This window comes from Triticum aestivum, chromosome 5D (genome assembly GCF_018294505.1).
Source record: "Triticum aestivum cultivar Chinese Spring chromosome 5D, IWGSC CS RefSeq v2.1, whole genome shotgun sequence".
Classification (NCBI taxonomy): Eukaryota; Viridiplantae; Streptophyta; class Magnoliopsida; order Poales; family Poaceae; genus Triticum; species Triticum aestivum.
The window spans coordinates 451162191-451180215 of NC_057808.1; the positions used below are offsets into that span (position 1 = coordinate 451162191).

General features: G+C 46.5%; 1 long non-coding RNA gene across 1 annotated transcript; it reads right to left on the reverse strand.

Annotated features, from left to right (window-relative positions):
* Nucleotides 1–3992: 3992 nt before the first annotated feature.
* LOC123125473 (uncharacterized) lies at nucleotides 3993–4499 on the reverse strand. The gene is made up of 3 exons (XR_006461420.1): nucleotides 4429–4499; nucleotides 4214–4351; nucleotides 3993–4113 (listed from the first exon to the last, which is right to left on the reverse strand). It is a non-coding gene; the product is annotated as an uncharacterized lncRNA (long non-coding RNA).
* Between the last annotated feature and the right edge of the window lie 13526 nt (nucleotides 4500–18025).

Sequence of the window (18025 nt, forward strand, 5' to 3'; positions counted from 1 at the left end):
CCCAAGAAGCCTAACAGGTTCACGCAAAGGTTCTTCGTCACGTGCATCACGTCGATTGAAGAGCGTACCTCTAGCTCTTTCCAGTAGGGTAGGTCCCAAAATATAGACTTCTTCTTCCACATGGGTGCGCGTCACTCAGCGTCATTCGGAACAGCTCGTCCGCCGGGACCCTTTCCAAATATTACGTGTAAATCAGAGACCATATCAAGTACGTGATCACCGGTATGCATGGTGGGCTTCTTCCGGTGATCTGCCTCGCCTTTGAAATGCTTGCCTTTCTTTCGACATTGATGGTTGGTCGGGAGAAATCGATCATGGCCCAGGTACACATTCTTCCTGCATCTGTCCAGGTATATACTTTCGGTGTCAGCTAAACAGTGCGTGCATGCGTGGTATCCCTTGTTTGTCTGTCCTGAAAGGTTACTGAGAGCGGGCCAATCATTGATGGTCACGAACAGCAAGGCCTTTAGGTCAAATTCTTCCCCCATGTGCTCATTCCACGCACGTACACCGGTTCCATTCCATAGCTGTAAGAGTTCTTCAACTAATGGCCTTTGGTACACATCAATGTCGTTGCCGGGTAGCGCAGGGCCTTGCATGAGAATTGGCATCATAATGAACTTCCGCTTCATGTACATCTAAGGAGGAAGGTTATACATACATAGAGTCACGGGCCAGGTGATGTGATTGCTGCTCTGCTCCCCGAAAGGATTAATGCCATCCGCGCTTAAAGCAAACCATACGTTCCTTGGGTCACTTGCAAACTGAGCCCAGTACTTTCTCTCGATTTTTCTCCACTGCGACCCATCAGCGGGTGCTCTCAACTTCCCGTCCTTCTTACGGTCCTCACTGTGCCATCGCATCAACTTGGCATGCTCTTTGTTTCTGAACAGTCGTTTCAACCGTGGTATTATAGGAGCATACCACATCACCTTCGCAGGAACCCTCTTCCTGTCGGGCTAGCCCTCAACATCACCAGGGTCATCTCGTCTGATCTTATACCGCAATGCACCGCATACCGGGCATGCGTTCAAATCCTTGTACGCACCGCGGTAGAGGATGCAGTCATTAGGGCATGCATGTATCTTCTCCACCTCCAATCCTAGAGGGCATACGACCTTCTTTGCTGCGTACGTACTGTCGGGCAATTCGTTATCCTTTGGAAGCTTCTTCTTCAATATTTTTAGTAGCTTCTCAAATCCTTTGTCAGGCACAACATTCTCTGCCTTCCACTGCAGCAATTCCAGTACGGTACCGAGCTTTGTGTTGCCATCTTCGCAATTGGGGTACAACCCTTTTTTGTGATCCTCTAACATGCGATCGAACTTCAGCTTCTCCTTTTCACTTTCGCACTTTTCCCTTGCATCAACAATGACCTTGCGGAGATCATCATTGGGCACATCGTCTGGTTCCTCTTGATCTTCAGCTTCCTCTTGATCTTCAGCTTCCCCCGTTGCAGCATCACCGTATTCAAGGGGCACATAGTTGTCATCGTCCTCTTCTTCTTCGCTGTCTTCCATCATAACTCCTATTTCTCCGTGCTTCGTCCAAACATTATAGTGTGGCATGAAACCCTTATAAAGCAGGTGGGTGTGAAGGATTTTCTTGTCAGAGTAAGACCTCGTATTCCCACAATTAGGGCATGGACAACACATAAAACCATTCTGCTTGTTTTCCTCAGCCACTTCGAGAAAATTATGCACGCCCTTAATTTACTCGGAGGTGTGTCTGTCACCGTACATCCATTGCCGGTTCATCTCCATGCATTATATATAATTATGTGTGTCAAAAGTAAGAAAGTTAGACAAGTATATACCTAAAATAAGATTTTTTTTCTTTCAGAAAGAAGATAAGAACAAGAGGCTCACCACGGTGGTGCCGGCGACGAGATCGGCGCGGGCGATCGACGGCGGTGAAGACGAGGACGGGGCGTGACGGACAGCTAAACCTAGACAAATCTCGGAAAAAATGGAGCTCGGAGGTCGAGCTTCGAGAGGAGAAAGCTTAACTAGTGTGGCTCGGGCATTTCATCGAACACCTCACATGCATAAGAGGTGAGCTAGAGCACCCAAATGCCCTTCCTCGCCGGCCAGCAAAAAACAGAGCACTGTGGAGTGCTCTGCTCGCCGGCGATGGGGTATATATAGGCAACTCATTTGTCCCGGTTCATGGCTCGAACCGGGACTAAAGGCCATCCTTCTGTCCCGGTTCCTGCCACGAACCGGGACCAATGGTTGTGGGCCAGGAGCGAGGCCCATTGGTCTCGCTTCATGCCAAGAGCCGGGACAAATGGGCCCAAACGAACCGGGACCAATGCCCACGAGGCCCCGGCCGGCCCCCTGGGCTCACGAACCGGGACAAATGCCTCCATTGGTCCCGGTTCGTGGCAGAACCGGGACTAATGGGCTGGCCAGGCCCGAACGAAAGCCCCTTTTTCTACTAGTAAGCAGAGTCGTTTGCTGTGGTGGTCTCCCAAGTAGCAGTCTTCCTGGATTGGAGCCCCCGTTTTGCAGCTTTCTCATGAGTCACCCAACTGGTTCAGTCAGCCGGGAGAGACCATGGGCACAACATTTCTTTCAACACAGCTAAAAAATCATAGCAGTGATGTGAATCTGAAATGAAGTGAGTTTCATGAACTTAACAAGGCATTTAACTTATTTTGTTAATGACTTCCAACTCAGAATAAACATTTTTGGAGACAAGTTCCAACCGAGTACCGAGTGACTCTTTCGATACTACGCCTACCCTATTGGTGGGAACCGCAATCCATTATCGTTTGGTTTTGGGTATTGTTCAGGAAATTTTTCTCCTGACAACATATACATGAAGAGGCTCCCCCATAACAAAGACCACGGATTTCATCTCGCCCCGCTCCTCCCGCGTCGCCCCCGCTCGGGCTACTCGGGTGGGATCCCATCCCTAGCCGCCGGGGCTCCCCGTCCTTCTATCCCTCCCTCCGCCGCCGCCGAAGGATGCCGCCGGCCTATAGCCCGGGGGCTGACGGCGGTGGCGGGGGCCTTTCCTCTCTCCTGCGCCATGGGGGCGGTGCGGAGCCCTGCGGCGTGTGGTGGCACTACAAGAAGTATGTTAACTACTGACCTTTTTTCAGTGACCCTGGAAGAATTCGTGATAGATCTATGACCATTTCAGACCAATTGGTCAAAAGCTGTTCGGGGGGCTCCAAACCCTAAACTATAACACTACAGGAAACTGCTAGTTTGCCGTTTGTGGATAACAGACGGCAAAGACGTAAATCCAGACGGCAAAGAGTTTGCCGTCATGAAGTAGACAGCAAAGTCAGACGGCAAAGGTAAATCGGCCAAGAATACTTTGCCGTCTGCTATTTTTTCTGGTTGACGGCAAAGACTTTGCCATCAGTCTATACCTTTTGCCGTCAATGGGTGAAGTCAGACGGCAAAATATTGCAGCAGACGGAACGGACGGACTGACGGACGGCGTCAAATATTTTGCCATCTATCGGCGGTACAGCCAGACTGCAAAGTCTATTAACTTTGCCGTCAACTGTCACTGCAGGCAGACGGGAAAGACGCATACTTTGCCGTCTGTTGTTTCTGGCCCAGTGGGCAAAATGGCTAGACTTTGCCGTCTGGTGTTCGTGGCCCAGTGGGCAAAGATGCATATATACTTTGCCGTCTGGTAGGGACTGGCCCAGACGGCAAATAGCCACCTCTTTGCCGTCAACCGACCTATTGGCCAAGCGGCAAAAATAAAGCAGCAACACAGGCTAGCGACATGTGGCAGGTTTGCCGTCTGTCCCTAGACGGCAAAGCTTATTTGTTTGATAATCATAAATTAAACAGTTTAATACACAATATAGTAATTGCATATAGTCCCAAGACCACAACAGGACAGCACAGTTCCATAGCAAATATAAGCAACAATACACAAAGTTCCATAGCATATAGTCCCAGGACAAAGTTCCATAGTATATAGTCCCAAAACAAAGTTCCATAGCATATAGTTCCACAGCATATATATAGTCCCATACATATAATACACAATGTACAAAGATGGCATCACTACGTAAGATTTGGCACAACAACAAATGCCTTCATGTCCATGTCGTAGTCCAAAGAGCATCCAGGTGGCAACCTACAAGATTGAATGGTGTCTGTCACGTTTTGGCACAAGAAGAAATAACGTGCTTGAAATTATCAATATGCCAAACAGACAAAAGAACCACCAACCATACTCGATCTCAAACATTCGGAGAACCACCAAGGTTGTTGTCGCTTGGGCCTCGTGCATGTGAAGATCCATCAGTATTAGATCCATGGCCTGATTGATGAGGCATCTGCATAACGGGCATACCATTCTGGGTACAATAAGCCTGCAAATTATGTTTGAGTGAACATTAAGTACTGGTAGTAGAAGAGTTCATGTATGTCTGGCAATTAAGGAACGAACCGCAAACATTGCAAAGCATTGACTAGTTTGTGCCAACACCGCCTGCTGCACCACTTGCTGCGTCCTCTCATCGGCCAGTCGCCTCTCCTCCGCCCTCTCCTCCGCCGCCACTCGCCTCTCCTCCGCCAGTCGGGCCTGCAAAATATGGCATGGCAATCGCATCTTCAATCCAACAGTAAGTAAGAAACAAACATATATAGAAGGACTTGTATGGAATACCTCCATCTCAACCATAGCTGGAGTCGAGTGTTTACATGTAGAAGATTTTGAGATACCTAACCGAGCTTTGTATTCAGGGAGAGAGCTACGGGAGGAACTAGGGAACATGCCTCCTGCAATTGCTTCCTTGCCATGATTCCTGCCTTCTCCAGAGATCATGACCAACTCGTGGTCAAGAGGCTCTGTTGTCACATCATACTCAGGCCCTTTCAACTCTTTTGCCACCCCTTTAAATTTCTCCATTCGATCGTATGCGGTCTTGCTGGAGTACGCGGACGCTGTGTCATTCTCATCGTAAGGCGTGGCTGTTCTGTATGGTGCCTTATGGGCTAAAGCATACGAGACGAAAAGGTTGGGCAGTGGAGCATTATGGTGAGACGCTTGCAACCAAAGCAACATGATTAAGATTTCATCACAAGGATTGGCAACATGTATGACAAGAAAAAGCTTATGAAGAACAAATCGATATGGGAAGTAAGATATACCCAACGTTCACCGAACTCCATAACGTTCAAGTTGCCTTGATGATGTGGTGGATCCAGCATTCCGGCTCGCCAATTTCTATAATCTTTGTTTTTCGCCCTATACTCTTTGGAACACCAATAGTCCACGATCCGCTCCCAAATCTCCCCCTTATCGACGCACCATCTCGGAGTAACGTAATTGATCAATTGCATCTCATATACGTCAAAAAGAAATTGAGTGCCAGCCTGTTGAGGAAATAACAAGCATGAATATGCTTTACCAGCATGTACTTGTTCCTTCTCAAGACGGAGTCTCCTACCGGCTTTCTTATCAAGACTCTTATAGCCTTGAGTTGCCATATATTTGCGGACGGCTAAAGGGCGCGCCTCATGCATCAAATTATGCACAAGCTTCGGGCAATGTCCATTGACAACCGCTCGTGCCTCCTCCAACTTTCCATCCTTGCATCTATAGAAATCCTGCAAATATAGAGAAAATTAGTTTGGTGCAGTAATTTCCAAACCTTTAAGTCTAAGGTTTCTTATAAAATCAAAATAAAGTAAAATCTACTAGTTTATTTATAGTGCTTTGAAAGGTATTTTTGTGCATAAATCTAAACCTTTAATTCTGAACTTTCAGGGTATTTTTGTGCTTTGAAAGGAAAGCAGGGAAGCCACAAAAGCTGTGAGCCAACTGGACAGAGACAATTTGGAGATAAGCCCCATTTTCCCACACAAATCCCTCCCTGCCTCTCTCTCTCTCTCTCTCTCTCTCTCTTTCTCTCTCATGTGATTCACACTGCAGACGTTGCTATGGCTCCATCCCAGAAATCAAAAGGTTAAAAAGACCATCATACTCTAATAAATTTCACTATTGAGAATCTTTTCCCTGTGCAAAGCCGATCTGCTGGATCACATCACAAGATAATGCACGATGCATCCCTGAAAACAGGCAAAAATATTGCCTCTGTTGCTCCCGCTCCTAATGGAGCAAGAAGATAGATGGGACACGTTAGGTCCCATCTAACCTGCCGGGCAGAGATCAAAACGCAGGCACTCCTCAGAAGCCAGTAAAACCAGGGGAGACGGGGGAAAGGGGAGGAGGGAAGGGGGCATAAATTTGAGAGAGCAGAGCACCCCAAGAAGCAAATAGAGCCTTCCAAAGATTCGATCAAACAGAGCAATGGCTGCCCAAGAAGTAAAATTTCTATTGAGAATGCGGAGGAGGATCACTGGACAGGAGAAACAAAAAAAAAGAGCGGAGAACTTAATGATTTGCTACTATAGTATTATAGTCTTGCTACTGTTTTCTAAGTTTTCTCACCTTTGTGGCCACAGGAATATTAAATCTAAGTTTTCTAGATAGTTTTGCTACTGTAGTATTATAGTCTGCTAGCATTCTGTTAAGAAAAATAAAGTAAAATATAAATCTAAGTTTTCTCATGGGTGGAATATTTAATTCTCGAGTGCAGCATATCAACGGCTAGCAGTTTTGCTACTACAAGACGGTGGAGGGGTAGTCCATGTTCAAAAATTGATGTACTATAGTAATAGAGATGCAGTGTGTGAAGGAAACTTAATGATTACCCAAAGTTCGGCAAAGACCCGCTCGGCTTTGTTGTGAAACTCGATGTTGTTGGCTACACCAAGATCCTCATAGGCTTTGTAGTGGTCCCAGGTACGTGCTGGCTCCGGAACTTTGCCCTCCCCAGGCAAAGTAACCATGCCAGGGTAATGCTCCTTAATGAGGTTCCCATGGACGCCGTTCACGTGTCGGTACTTTCCCCTGCTAGCTCCAGCTTTCTTCCAACCGCTACATAATGAGAAGCCAAAGTTATTAGCAATTGTTGCATACATTGAAGGTAGAAAATGGGAAGCCAAAGTTAGTTACGTTTCTCCACATGGAGCAATACATGGCCTCTCCTCCACAGGAAGCCCTCGTTCCGGGAGCCTTGAGGAACCACGTAGGTACACGGGCTGACCCTCCTCAACTTGGATGAAACCAACATGCTCCTCGTCAGAGGTCGAGGCCTCCTTGTCAGAGGTCGGGACCTCCTCGTCAGAGGCCTCCGACGACAACCGCTCTTCCTCCACCCTCTCAGACACGGGGGAGTGAGACACCGGCTCGTCCTCCACCCTCTCAGAGACGGGGGAGTGAGACACCGGCTCGTCCTCCACCCTCTCAGACACGGGGGAGTGAGACACCGGCTCGTCCTCCACCGGCCGAACCGGGTTTCTCTTAGCATTTGCTCCACGTGCACCTCTTCCCCGGCCTTTTCCTCTTCCTTGATGAGCCTGAGGATGAGAGGAAGGAGAAGGATCGGCGATAAAAGTGCTAAGCAAAGATATCGCTAGGGGGAGCCCGGGCATTTTCCTTTGCGGGCCCACCATGCTTCACTCACCTGCTATGACAAAAAGTAAAGCAATTAGCACAAATACAAGATTATAGTTTAAATAAATAAGCATAAGTTCAAAAAATTGTCGCAATGAGAATTACCAATGCAATTGTAGTACAAATACATTATAGTTCAAATAAATAAGCATAAGTTCAAAAAACATACGCAATGAGAGTTACCAGGCAATTATAGTACACAAACTACATTATACTTCAAATAGATAAGCATAAGTTCAAAAATATTACAAATTCAACTTTACAACATGTTTGAGATCATCTGGCTCATGGTAAAGCAACTAGTACAAAATCGACATTACAGTTCAACACTACGACTAAAAATAGTCGGGATCATATGGATCACAATCCGTCTCTTCTTCAAGGTCAGTTCTAGCCTCATCATCAGTATCATACGTGTCGTCAAGGATGTTGTCCTCATGTTGACCGTCATCGTCACCTTCATCGGCAATTCCTAGACGTAACCGTTCAAGCATTGAGAGGTCTTCCACGTTCGTAACCTCTTCTTCTTCCTCTTCGACTTCTTCTTCTTCACTGTCAATGTGTACTTCCATGCGTGGATGGATGTTGAGACGGCCTCTAGTCCCATGTTCTTCTTGGAAGAATTCTCCATCATACGTGTCAGGGTCAATGTGAGGTTGATAATCCTCTTCACTGGGGGAAGGATGTTTACCATGTGGCGGCACATCGTACACGACATCCCAACCCTTAAGGTACTTCTTTTGGCATGCGTACTTGAGATAAAAAACTTGTGTCGCCAGTTGAGCCACAATATAGACATCTTCACATTCTAATTTGCTGTCTTGTCGAATTTTGACTTGCCCAATATCATCCCTCCGCCTAACCTTCTCCGGATCAAACCAATGGCATTTGAAGACAACGACTTTCGGAGGATTTGCCCCAAAGTAATGTAGTTCGTATATTTCATCAAGTCTTCCATAATACTCAACTCCATTGCAAATAGCCGACACTCCCGTGTTTCTTGATTTTAGAACGTCCCGACGTTCCTCGTTCCCATGTGTGCGGAAGCGATACCCATTGATGTCGTATTTATCAAATGTACCGACCTTATAGTCGAACCCATTAGCAACTTGTTTCAACTCTTTGTCCAATATTGACGTACCCTACAAGTTTAAGAGGGAAGGATAGGTGTATTAGTCACACGTAATACCAACTTCAAGTGTTCCAAGAAGTATACCTTACCTTTTCTCTGAACCAAGAAATGAAACCATAATTGCCGTCTCCTTCACCAGCAAGAAGCTCATACTCTTCGAGTGAATCACGTTCGACCCCTCCATTCGAGAATTGGGCAATGAATTCACTGCCCACAGGTCCGAGTTGCCCTTTGAAGAGGCTGAGCTTGGATTCATGTTTAGGGTCGCCAGTATTGTATCGAGACTTTGCATTATGCAAGCTTGGAATATTGGCCGCATAGCGTGATGTCGTGAAGTTTGTAATCTCCTCCGCCAAGAATGCCTCGGCTACGGAGGCTTCAATTCTACATTTATTTCTACATTTAGCTCGAATAGTCTTCTGCATTCTCTCAAGTCCAGAGCACCAACGATTCTGCACAGGGCCACCCATTCTTGCCTCGGAAGGGAGGTGTAAAATCATATGTTCCATCGGATTAAACAATCCTGGTGGAAAGATCTTCTCTAGCTTGCAGAGCAACTCGGGGGCCCGTTCTTCCATCTCATCTATCACAGTAGGAGATACTTCTTTAGCACAAAGAACACGGAAGAAATAGCTAAGCTCTGCCAATACTTCCCAATCATCCTAAGGGATATAGCCTCGAATCATCACCGGCATTAACCGCTCAAGCCATATGTGCCAATCATGACTCTTCATCCCGTTGAGCTTCAATTTATCAAGATTCACTGCCCTCATAAGGTTTGCTGCATACCCATCAGGGAACAACAAAGTTTTGAACCACATGAGTATCTCCTTCTTTTGTTCCCTAGTAAGAACAAACCTCGCCTTTGGCGTCCTCCAGTTTTTCTTGCCCTCGGGTTGTCGCAAGTTTTGTTCGGGTCTATCACATAACTTCATTACATCAAGTCTAGCCTTAGTATTATCCTTCGTCTTCTCAGCAATGTTGAACAATGTGCCAAAAATGGCCTCGGCGATATTCTTTTCAGTGTGCATTACATCAATATTATGTGGAAGCTCGAGCTGGTGGAAGTAGGGGAGATCCCATAAGCATGGCTTATGAGTCCACGCGTGTTCTTCGTTATATCCCAAGAAATACCCTGGACGTTTGGGATCAGGCTGGAGAGCATTTAGTTGATCACGAATTTGTTCACCCGTCATCTCAGGTGGTGCCGAGTGTTCAACGACTTCACCTTTCATGAAGTTCTTCTTGTCTTGTCTGAATGGATGGTCAGGACGCAAATGTTGTCTATGAAAATCGAAGCAAGAATACTTGCGACCATGCTGCAACCAACGGCACTTCATGGTTGCCTTGCACCTTGGGCATGGGAACCTCCCATGCACAGACCACCCCATGAAAAGTGAATACGCCGGTAAGTCATGAAGTGAGTACTGGTACCAAACATGCATTGTGAAGTTCTTTTTGCTAGCAGCGTCGTATGTCCGTATCCCGTTCACCCAAGCTTCTTTCAACTCATCTATCAGTGGTTGCATGTACACACTTATATTCTTCCCCGGATACTTGGGTCCTGGAATTATCAACGACAGGAACATGTGCTTGCGTTGCATTATGGCGACGGGGGGGAGGTTGAGGGGAACAACAAACACGGGCCAACAACTATATGTCTTTGACACCATACCAAACGGATTGAACCCATCGAGTCCGATGGCAACTCGTGCATTCTTTGCCTCTTTTGCTTTCTCATGATGTATTTGATCGAAACTCTTCCAAGCTTGGGCACAAGACGGATGTATCAGCATCGGTCTCCCATGATCATCTTTGTCGTGTCTTATCCCATATTTGTGCCATGTCATCTGTTTGGCTGTATCTTCGTTCAAGTAAAGGCGTTGAATTCTTGGCAAGATTGGAAAATATCGAAGAACATTTGCGGGGACTTTGCTCTGCTTCTTCGTACCATCACTGAGATCTCTCTCGACATACCTAGAGGCTTTGCACTTGGCGCAATACTTGTCATCGGCATACTCTTTCGTAAATAAGACACATCCGTTTGGCAAGCATGTATCTTCTCATAGGGCATCTTAAGTGCACGAAGGATTTTCTTCGCTTCATACCAACTTTTAGCCAGTTTGTGACCTTTGGGGAGAGAGCGACCCCAAGATGTCACCATCGAATTAAAGCAATCTCTGCTCATGTTGAATTGGGTCTTTATAGACATTGCTTGTGCAATGGCATCCAGCTGACATTGGTTTGTGTGGTCGTGAAGAGGTTGTTGTGAGGAATTCAGCATTTCTAAGAAGACCCTCGCAGACTCCTCCGGTTCTGCCTCTGATCCCTCTTCACGTGTATCGTTGAAGTCAGCTATGAGGTCAACTATCCCTGTACCATTGTTGTCAGTTCGCCGACGCACCACCTCCTCTCTGCTACGTTCAGGCTCGCCATGAAGGGTCCACGGGTATACCCACGCTTAAACCCATGCTTCTCCAGGTGCACACACATCGTCTTCTTCGACTATTCTCTGCCGTTGCCACACTTCAAGCAGGGGCACCAACTTTTTCTTTGGCCTCTAGAAAATGCCGCCTCCACAAATTCATTGCTCTTCGTCACCCATTCAATGGTCATGTCAGCCTGACTAGTGTGGCCAGTGTACATCCACTCACGATCATCCATACTGGTACTTGCACTGATAGTAGGGGCACCAAATTCATATTCATCAAGATATGTATAATGTAATTAAGACTAGATACACAGCTAATTACCATTGTCATATTATTTACGCCATGGTTTTAATTTTTTACCATACAAAAGGGAAACGTGCATTCATGGATTGAATCCTATCTCTAATAGGTAAAGATGGGTCCTAATCCCACCCGGAGTACGTGTAGATTGGGTTCATTTCCCGTGCTCTACTCCGGTCCTCGGCAAATTTTCGGCAGCACCTCCCCACTGTTCTCCAGATACACGTCTCGACAACAAGCCGAGAGAATGTGCACCCGGAGAACAACGAGGTGGCGCTGACGAAATTTTGCCGAGGACCGAAGTAGAGCACGGGAAACGAAACCCAATCTACACGTACTCGGGCTGTCCATGGATAACGTGGACAATTCGAAAGGATGACGGTTATAAATATGCAAAGACATGCATATTTATAGATGCCACCCTTTAAAATGGGAGATGCCTAGGTTACGAGACTTGACATGAAAATAAAATCTAGTGGCATCGGCACAACGACCGGAACGAAGCAAATAGGGGAGGGGGAGGAGATGATAGTCAAGCTCACCCCGAGACCGTAGAGGCGGTAGTCGAACAACGATGGCAATGGCAACGGGACAGACAATGCTTCTGGAGGTGAAGAGAAAATCCTTGCACATGAAAAGCACCGGCACAACCAACATAAGCACTCGTAGAACAATCTAATAAAAACATTATCAACAGCATCTCACAGTTGACAACCATATATATGTGTAGCAAGACTAGACTCCCTGGCTTGTCTTCTCCAATCTAAGCATGTTGCAAAAAACTGAGCATTTAATTTCCTACGAGCATTAATCAAAAGTTGAAATTTTGCCTTGCAGAACAACCATATTCTGGACAAGCACAAGGCTGCCTTATACTAAAAAATTTAGGCAGAAGAAAATGGAAAGGGATACACACATCAGCAAATCATCCATACATCCATCTACGCATCCATCCTTACATACATCTATAAATCCATCCACATATACTGCAATCCATACATCTATCCATCTAAAAGAATACGAACAGAGATGGGGAGCGGTGCTCATCGTGGGGTGGGGCAGAGGGGGGCTTGGGGCAGAGGGGGAGGTGGTGCCCCGCTTCGGTGGTGACCAGCGGCGGCGGATCCGTAGGCGGGAACCGGCGGCGGTGCTGCCAACGGCAGCCGTGCCGCTAGGGCAGGGGAGGACGGTCCGGTGGCGGTCGCGCCATTGGAGGAGGACGGGCGGGGGCGCAGTGGACAAGGGTCCCGACGGCGGCGCGGTGGAGGCGGGGACCAGCTGCGGTGGCGCGATGGAGATGGAGATGGGTGGCGGCGGCGCGGTGGAGCCGGGGACGGGCGGTGGCGGCAGCGCGGTGGAGCCGGGGACGGGCCGGGATAACAGCGCGGTGGAGACAGACGAATCGGGACAGTCAGTGGGACCAAGGGGTGGGGGATTTTCTTTTTTTCTTAGTTTCCATTAATTTGCCGTCAGTGGGACCAAAAGGAGACGGCAAAGAAAGGTTCGGTGCCAGGTTTTTTTTCTATTAGTTCGCCGTCAGCAGGACAGCAGGCATACGGCAAAGCAACTGAATTTGCCGTCAGTAGATAACAAACACGGACGGCAAAACTGGGGCACCGTTACCTACCGTCAGACTAGACACGTGTCCATCCTTTGCCGTCACTTAGTGAAACAACAGACGGCGAAGAGCCAGTTTGCCGTCTTGTTTTCTTTGCCGTCAGCCTTTCGCTAGGTTTGCCGTCAGCCGGCGGGCTCACAGACGGCAAAGCAGAGATTTGTCGTCAGTCATACTTTGCCATCAGCAGAAGACGGCAAAACTTTCTTTGCCGTCTACCCCGACGAAATGCTGACGGCAAAGCCGCTCACTGATGGCAAACTAGTAGTTTCCTGTAGTGTAACGACCATTTTGGTCAGAAAGGTCGTAATTTCCTTACACAAAATGGTCATAAAGCAGATAGCACTAGCCCGCTACCTTATTTCTAGCTGATCATGACCAATATAGATGGTCATAACCTTGTAAATTGTGCAGGGTTGCTATGACTAGGCGCCACCTCATCAGTTTTGCCTATGTGTCATGTCCATGTGGCAGTTTTTGCCCTAGGTTGTGAAGCAACCTATATTTCTGTCATTCCCAAAATTTCCAAAAAATCTCAAAAATTCTTTGGGTCATATCTTCGTCAAATATGTAAAAAAACTTCCTTGCCTAGTTCAAAAATATTCATTTTCCTATTCTGTTCAGAAAAACACTTTGTGACGGAAGTACCACTTTGGCATGTCCAAATGGTATCCATTTTCTACAATGCTTTCCTATGCCCAAATAACCATCCTCCACCAAATGCCAGCTCAATCCATTCATTATTTTGAGCCTAGCTTCAACATTCGTATTTATGTCCAATGTGGTACTTTGCAAAGCAAGTACCACCTAGGCTCCTCCTTTTGAGCTGAAAATTTGTGAAGACAGTCTTCTTAGTAACTAATCATCCTCAGCCAAAACTCACGCCCATTAGCCATGTGCATTTCCCGTACCGCTAATCAAACACTTGGCTGCTTATTCATGTTTGAGCATCGATCGGTCTCCTCGTGAGAATCTTATGTTGTGATTTTCTTCCTAGCACCTACCTGGGGAGTGCCCAACCCACTAGACATGCCTAGGCCGCCTAGAACACTTGGCAACACCACGGTCACGCGGTGACCACACGGCGGGCATGCGACTTTACGCGCTCTAGAGTTGGGGCCCTCGACCACCGTCCAAACCTCGACGTATCGCCACCAAACCATGTATTTATGATTAAATAGGTACTTATGTAACTAGAAATGATTTTTGGAAAAAATAAATAGCAAACTATGAGGCAGCTGCAGTTCAAATTTGACCCGCTTCCGGCTGAATCGGCGGGAATTTGACTTTTTCACCAGGGGTGGATCAAAACTTTTGACACTCAACCATTTTGTCAATTGTGCATTAAATATGGCCTAGTATTATAGAAAACTGATTTGGTCCAATTTTGCAACAAATATATGGTAGGTCCTTCACAAAAAAACACATTTCAGGCACTCAGAAAATGGAAAATGAATTTTCCGTGCACAGAAAATGAAAACTCCCTTAGGCAACATTGTTTGGAATTCCAAGATGCACCCTTGTGCACAATATGAGATCATTTGAACAAACTATGCCATGAATGTGGCCATAAGATTGATCATTTGGCTTGAAAGCCATGAATCTTCACGCATGATAGCTCATTTTTTAGAACACTTTTTTAAAATAATTTCCGTATTACAAGTTTATTATTTTTCCTGGAAACTTGGTCACATATAATGACACAATGGGAAGGTTTTCCAATTTTTTTATTTTTTTTGAATTTTTTATGCCCGTTTCAAAATGCGGTCAAAACGGCGGGCTTGACCGTTCCTAGCTAGTGGTTGAATCTTAGAAATTTTTTGATGTTTCTCTGATTAAATAGTTACTTATGTACCTAGAAATGATTTTTGTAAAAAACAAAGATCAAACTATGAGGCAGCTGCAGTTCAATTTTGACCTGCTTCCTCTTGAATCGGCAGGAATTTGTCTTTTTCCCCAGAGGTGGATCAAAACTTTTGACACCCAACCATTTGGTTAATTATGCATTAAATATGGCCTAGTATTTTAGAAAATTTATTTGTTCCAACTTTGCAACAATTATTTGGTAGGTCCTTCACAAAAAAACTCATTTCAGGCACTAAAAAATGGAAAATGAATTTTCCGTGCACAGAAAATGAAAACTCCCTTAGGCAACATTGTTTGGAATTCCAAGATGCACCCTTGTGCACAATATGATATCATTTGAACAAACTATGCCATGAATGTGGCCATAAGATTGATCATTTGGCCTGAAAGCCCTGAATCTACACGCATGTGAGCTCATTTCTGAGAACATTTTTTTAAAATAATTGTTGTATTACAAGTTTATTATTTTTCCTGGAAACTTAGTCACATATACTGACACAATGCGAAGGTTTTCCAATTTTTTGATTTTTTTTTAATTTTTTATGCCCGTTTCAAAATGCGGTCAAAACGGCGGGCTTGACCGTTCCTACCTAGTGGTTAAATCTTGGAAATTTTTTGATGTTTCTCTCATTAAATAAATACTTATGTACCTAGAAATGATTTTTGGAAAAAATAAAGAGCAAACTCTGAGGCAGCCACAGTTCAAATTTGACCCGCTTCTAGCTGAATCAGCGGAAATTTGTCTTTTTCACGAGAGGTGGATAAAAGCCTTTGAAACCCAACCATTTGGTCAATTGTGCATTAAATATATCCTAGTATTTTAGAAAATTGATTTAGTACAATTTTGGAACAAATATATTATAGGTCCTTCACAAAAAAAACTCATTTTGGGCACTCGAAAAATGGAAAGTGAATTTTTCGTCCAAAGAAAACGAAACCTTCCTTAGGCAACATTATCTGCCATTCCAAGATGCACCCTTGTGCACAATATAAGATCATTTGAACAAGCCATGTCATGAATGTGGCCATAAGATTGAGCATTTGGGTTGAAAGTCATGCATCTTCACATTTGATAGCTCGTTTCTGAGAACACTTTTTTAAAATAATTGCCGTATTACAAGTTTATAATTTTTGCTGGTAACTTGGTCACATATAATGACACAATGCGAAGGTTTTCCAATTTTTTGATTTTTTTTGAATTTTTTATGCCCGTTTCAAAATGCAGTCAAAACGGCGGGCATGACCGTTCCTAGCTAGTGGTTGAATCTTGGAAAACTTTTTGTGTTTCTATGATTAAATAAATACTTATGTACCTAGAAATGATTTTTGGAAAAAATAAAGAGCAAACTATGAGGCAGCTGCAGTTCAAATTTGACCCGCTTCCAGCTGAATCGGCGGAAATTTGTCTTTTTCACGACAGGTGGATCGAAACTTTCGACACCCGACCATTTGGTCAATTGTGCATTAAACATGGCCTAATATTTCAGAAAATTGATTTGGTCCAATTTTGGAACAAATATATGGTAGACCCTTAAAAAAAACTCATTTTGAGCGCCTGAAAAATGAAAAATGAATTTTTAGTCAACTACGACCAATTTTTTAGTCAACTACGACCTATTTAAAAGGTCATAACATCGTTCCTGTGTACTGCATTTTGATTGGTCCATTGGCGCTTCACGCGGATCATGCATGGAACACCGTCGGATGCTCGCGGATCCAACGGTAGTCCTCACCTCAAGCCCACATAAGCCGAAACCCTAGCTCTCAAGATGCTCGTGGACTTTTTCCATCCAAACCCCCCCCCCCCGCCTCTTTTCTTTCTCCCCTCCCTCTCTTCTCCTTCCTCTCTCCCCTCCCCTGCGCCGCACGCCCCACTGCCGCCCGCGCGCACCCTCACCTCCTCCCAGACCGCCGGAGACCCCCACCCTCTCCTCTACCCCACCACCGCCGGTGCCCCCAAGCCTCTACCACCACCGCCGCCGGCGCGCCGGAGACCGCGCGCGCCTTCTACTTCTTTCCCAAGCGCCCAAAACCCTAGCCCGCGGCGCAACCATTGCGACCGAGCTCTGGATCCGCGGGCTGGCGGTGCAGCACCGGATCGTCCCTCCCCTCCCCTGCGCCGTCCGCCTCCTCCTTCCCTTCCCCTACGCCGCCTCCCTCCGCCCTCACGATACGATTCAAATCCATCCTTGCGTGGGAAATCTGATCCGATCCGGTCCAGGGCGCTGCCATCATGCACCACCACCACCAGCTGGACCAGTGGCTCGCCGGCGGCATGGGCGGGGTGCTGCGCCCGACCAAGTCCACCCCATGCTCCCCCATCAAGCCGGCGGCGGCTTCCATGCGGCGCGCGCACTCTGACTCCTTCCATGCAGCAGCGGCGTCCATGCGGCGGCGGCCGGATCCAGTCCAGCACGTCCCATGGCGCCGCATGACCCACCCTCTCTGGTTCATCCGCTTCTTCGCATGGATCCACATAACCCACCCTCACCGCACCTCGTGTCCTCTCTCTGACTCTCAGATCCACCACGCCAATGTCGCCATGGGCCTCGACCTCCACGGACGGTGGCCAGATCAAGCGGAGCTTCCCTTCCTCTGCCCGGCGGGACAAGGACAAGGACAAGCAGCAAGATCATCGCATCATCAAGGTTCGATTTCATCTTCTTCTCTCTGTTTATTTTCTACAAGCCCAAGCCATTGTTGCAATCCCTCCCTCCCTCATGTTGAATTGATGGTTAATTCAAGCCAAGGTACCCGTGATTAACCTCTGCTTTCCTCTCTCTCTCTCTCCTTGTGCAGCGACTGTTGATTGGTCACCACCAAGCTCAGGTCCATGGAGCTCCTGTGTCAAGGGCACAAAGGTCAGCTACCTGCTGCTCCTTTGTTGTTTCTGGATCCATTCCTTCCTTCCTAGCACATGTCTCATCTTCTTGTGTAGAAGCAGCAGCAGCTCAAAGTCTGTCTGGTGTCCATGAGTGACTGATGAAGGGGATGGTGCTACTGCGGCCAATACCTCTGAGCCGCTGTAATCTTATTTTGATTGTTGCTTTAATTTGTGATGTACTGCTTTTGTACACACTTGATTGGCAGGGCGGATTGATTAATGTGCCAGGTTTTTTGTCCCATAGGTTTTCCTGGTGGATGTCGAATTCACGAACCTTTTCTGTGTTTCTGGGT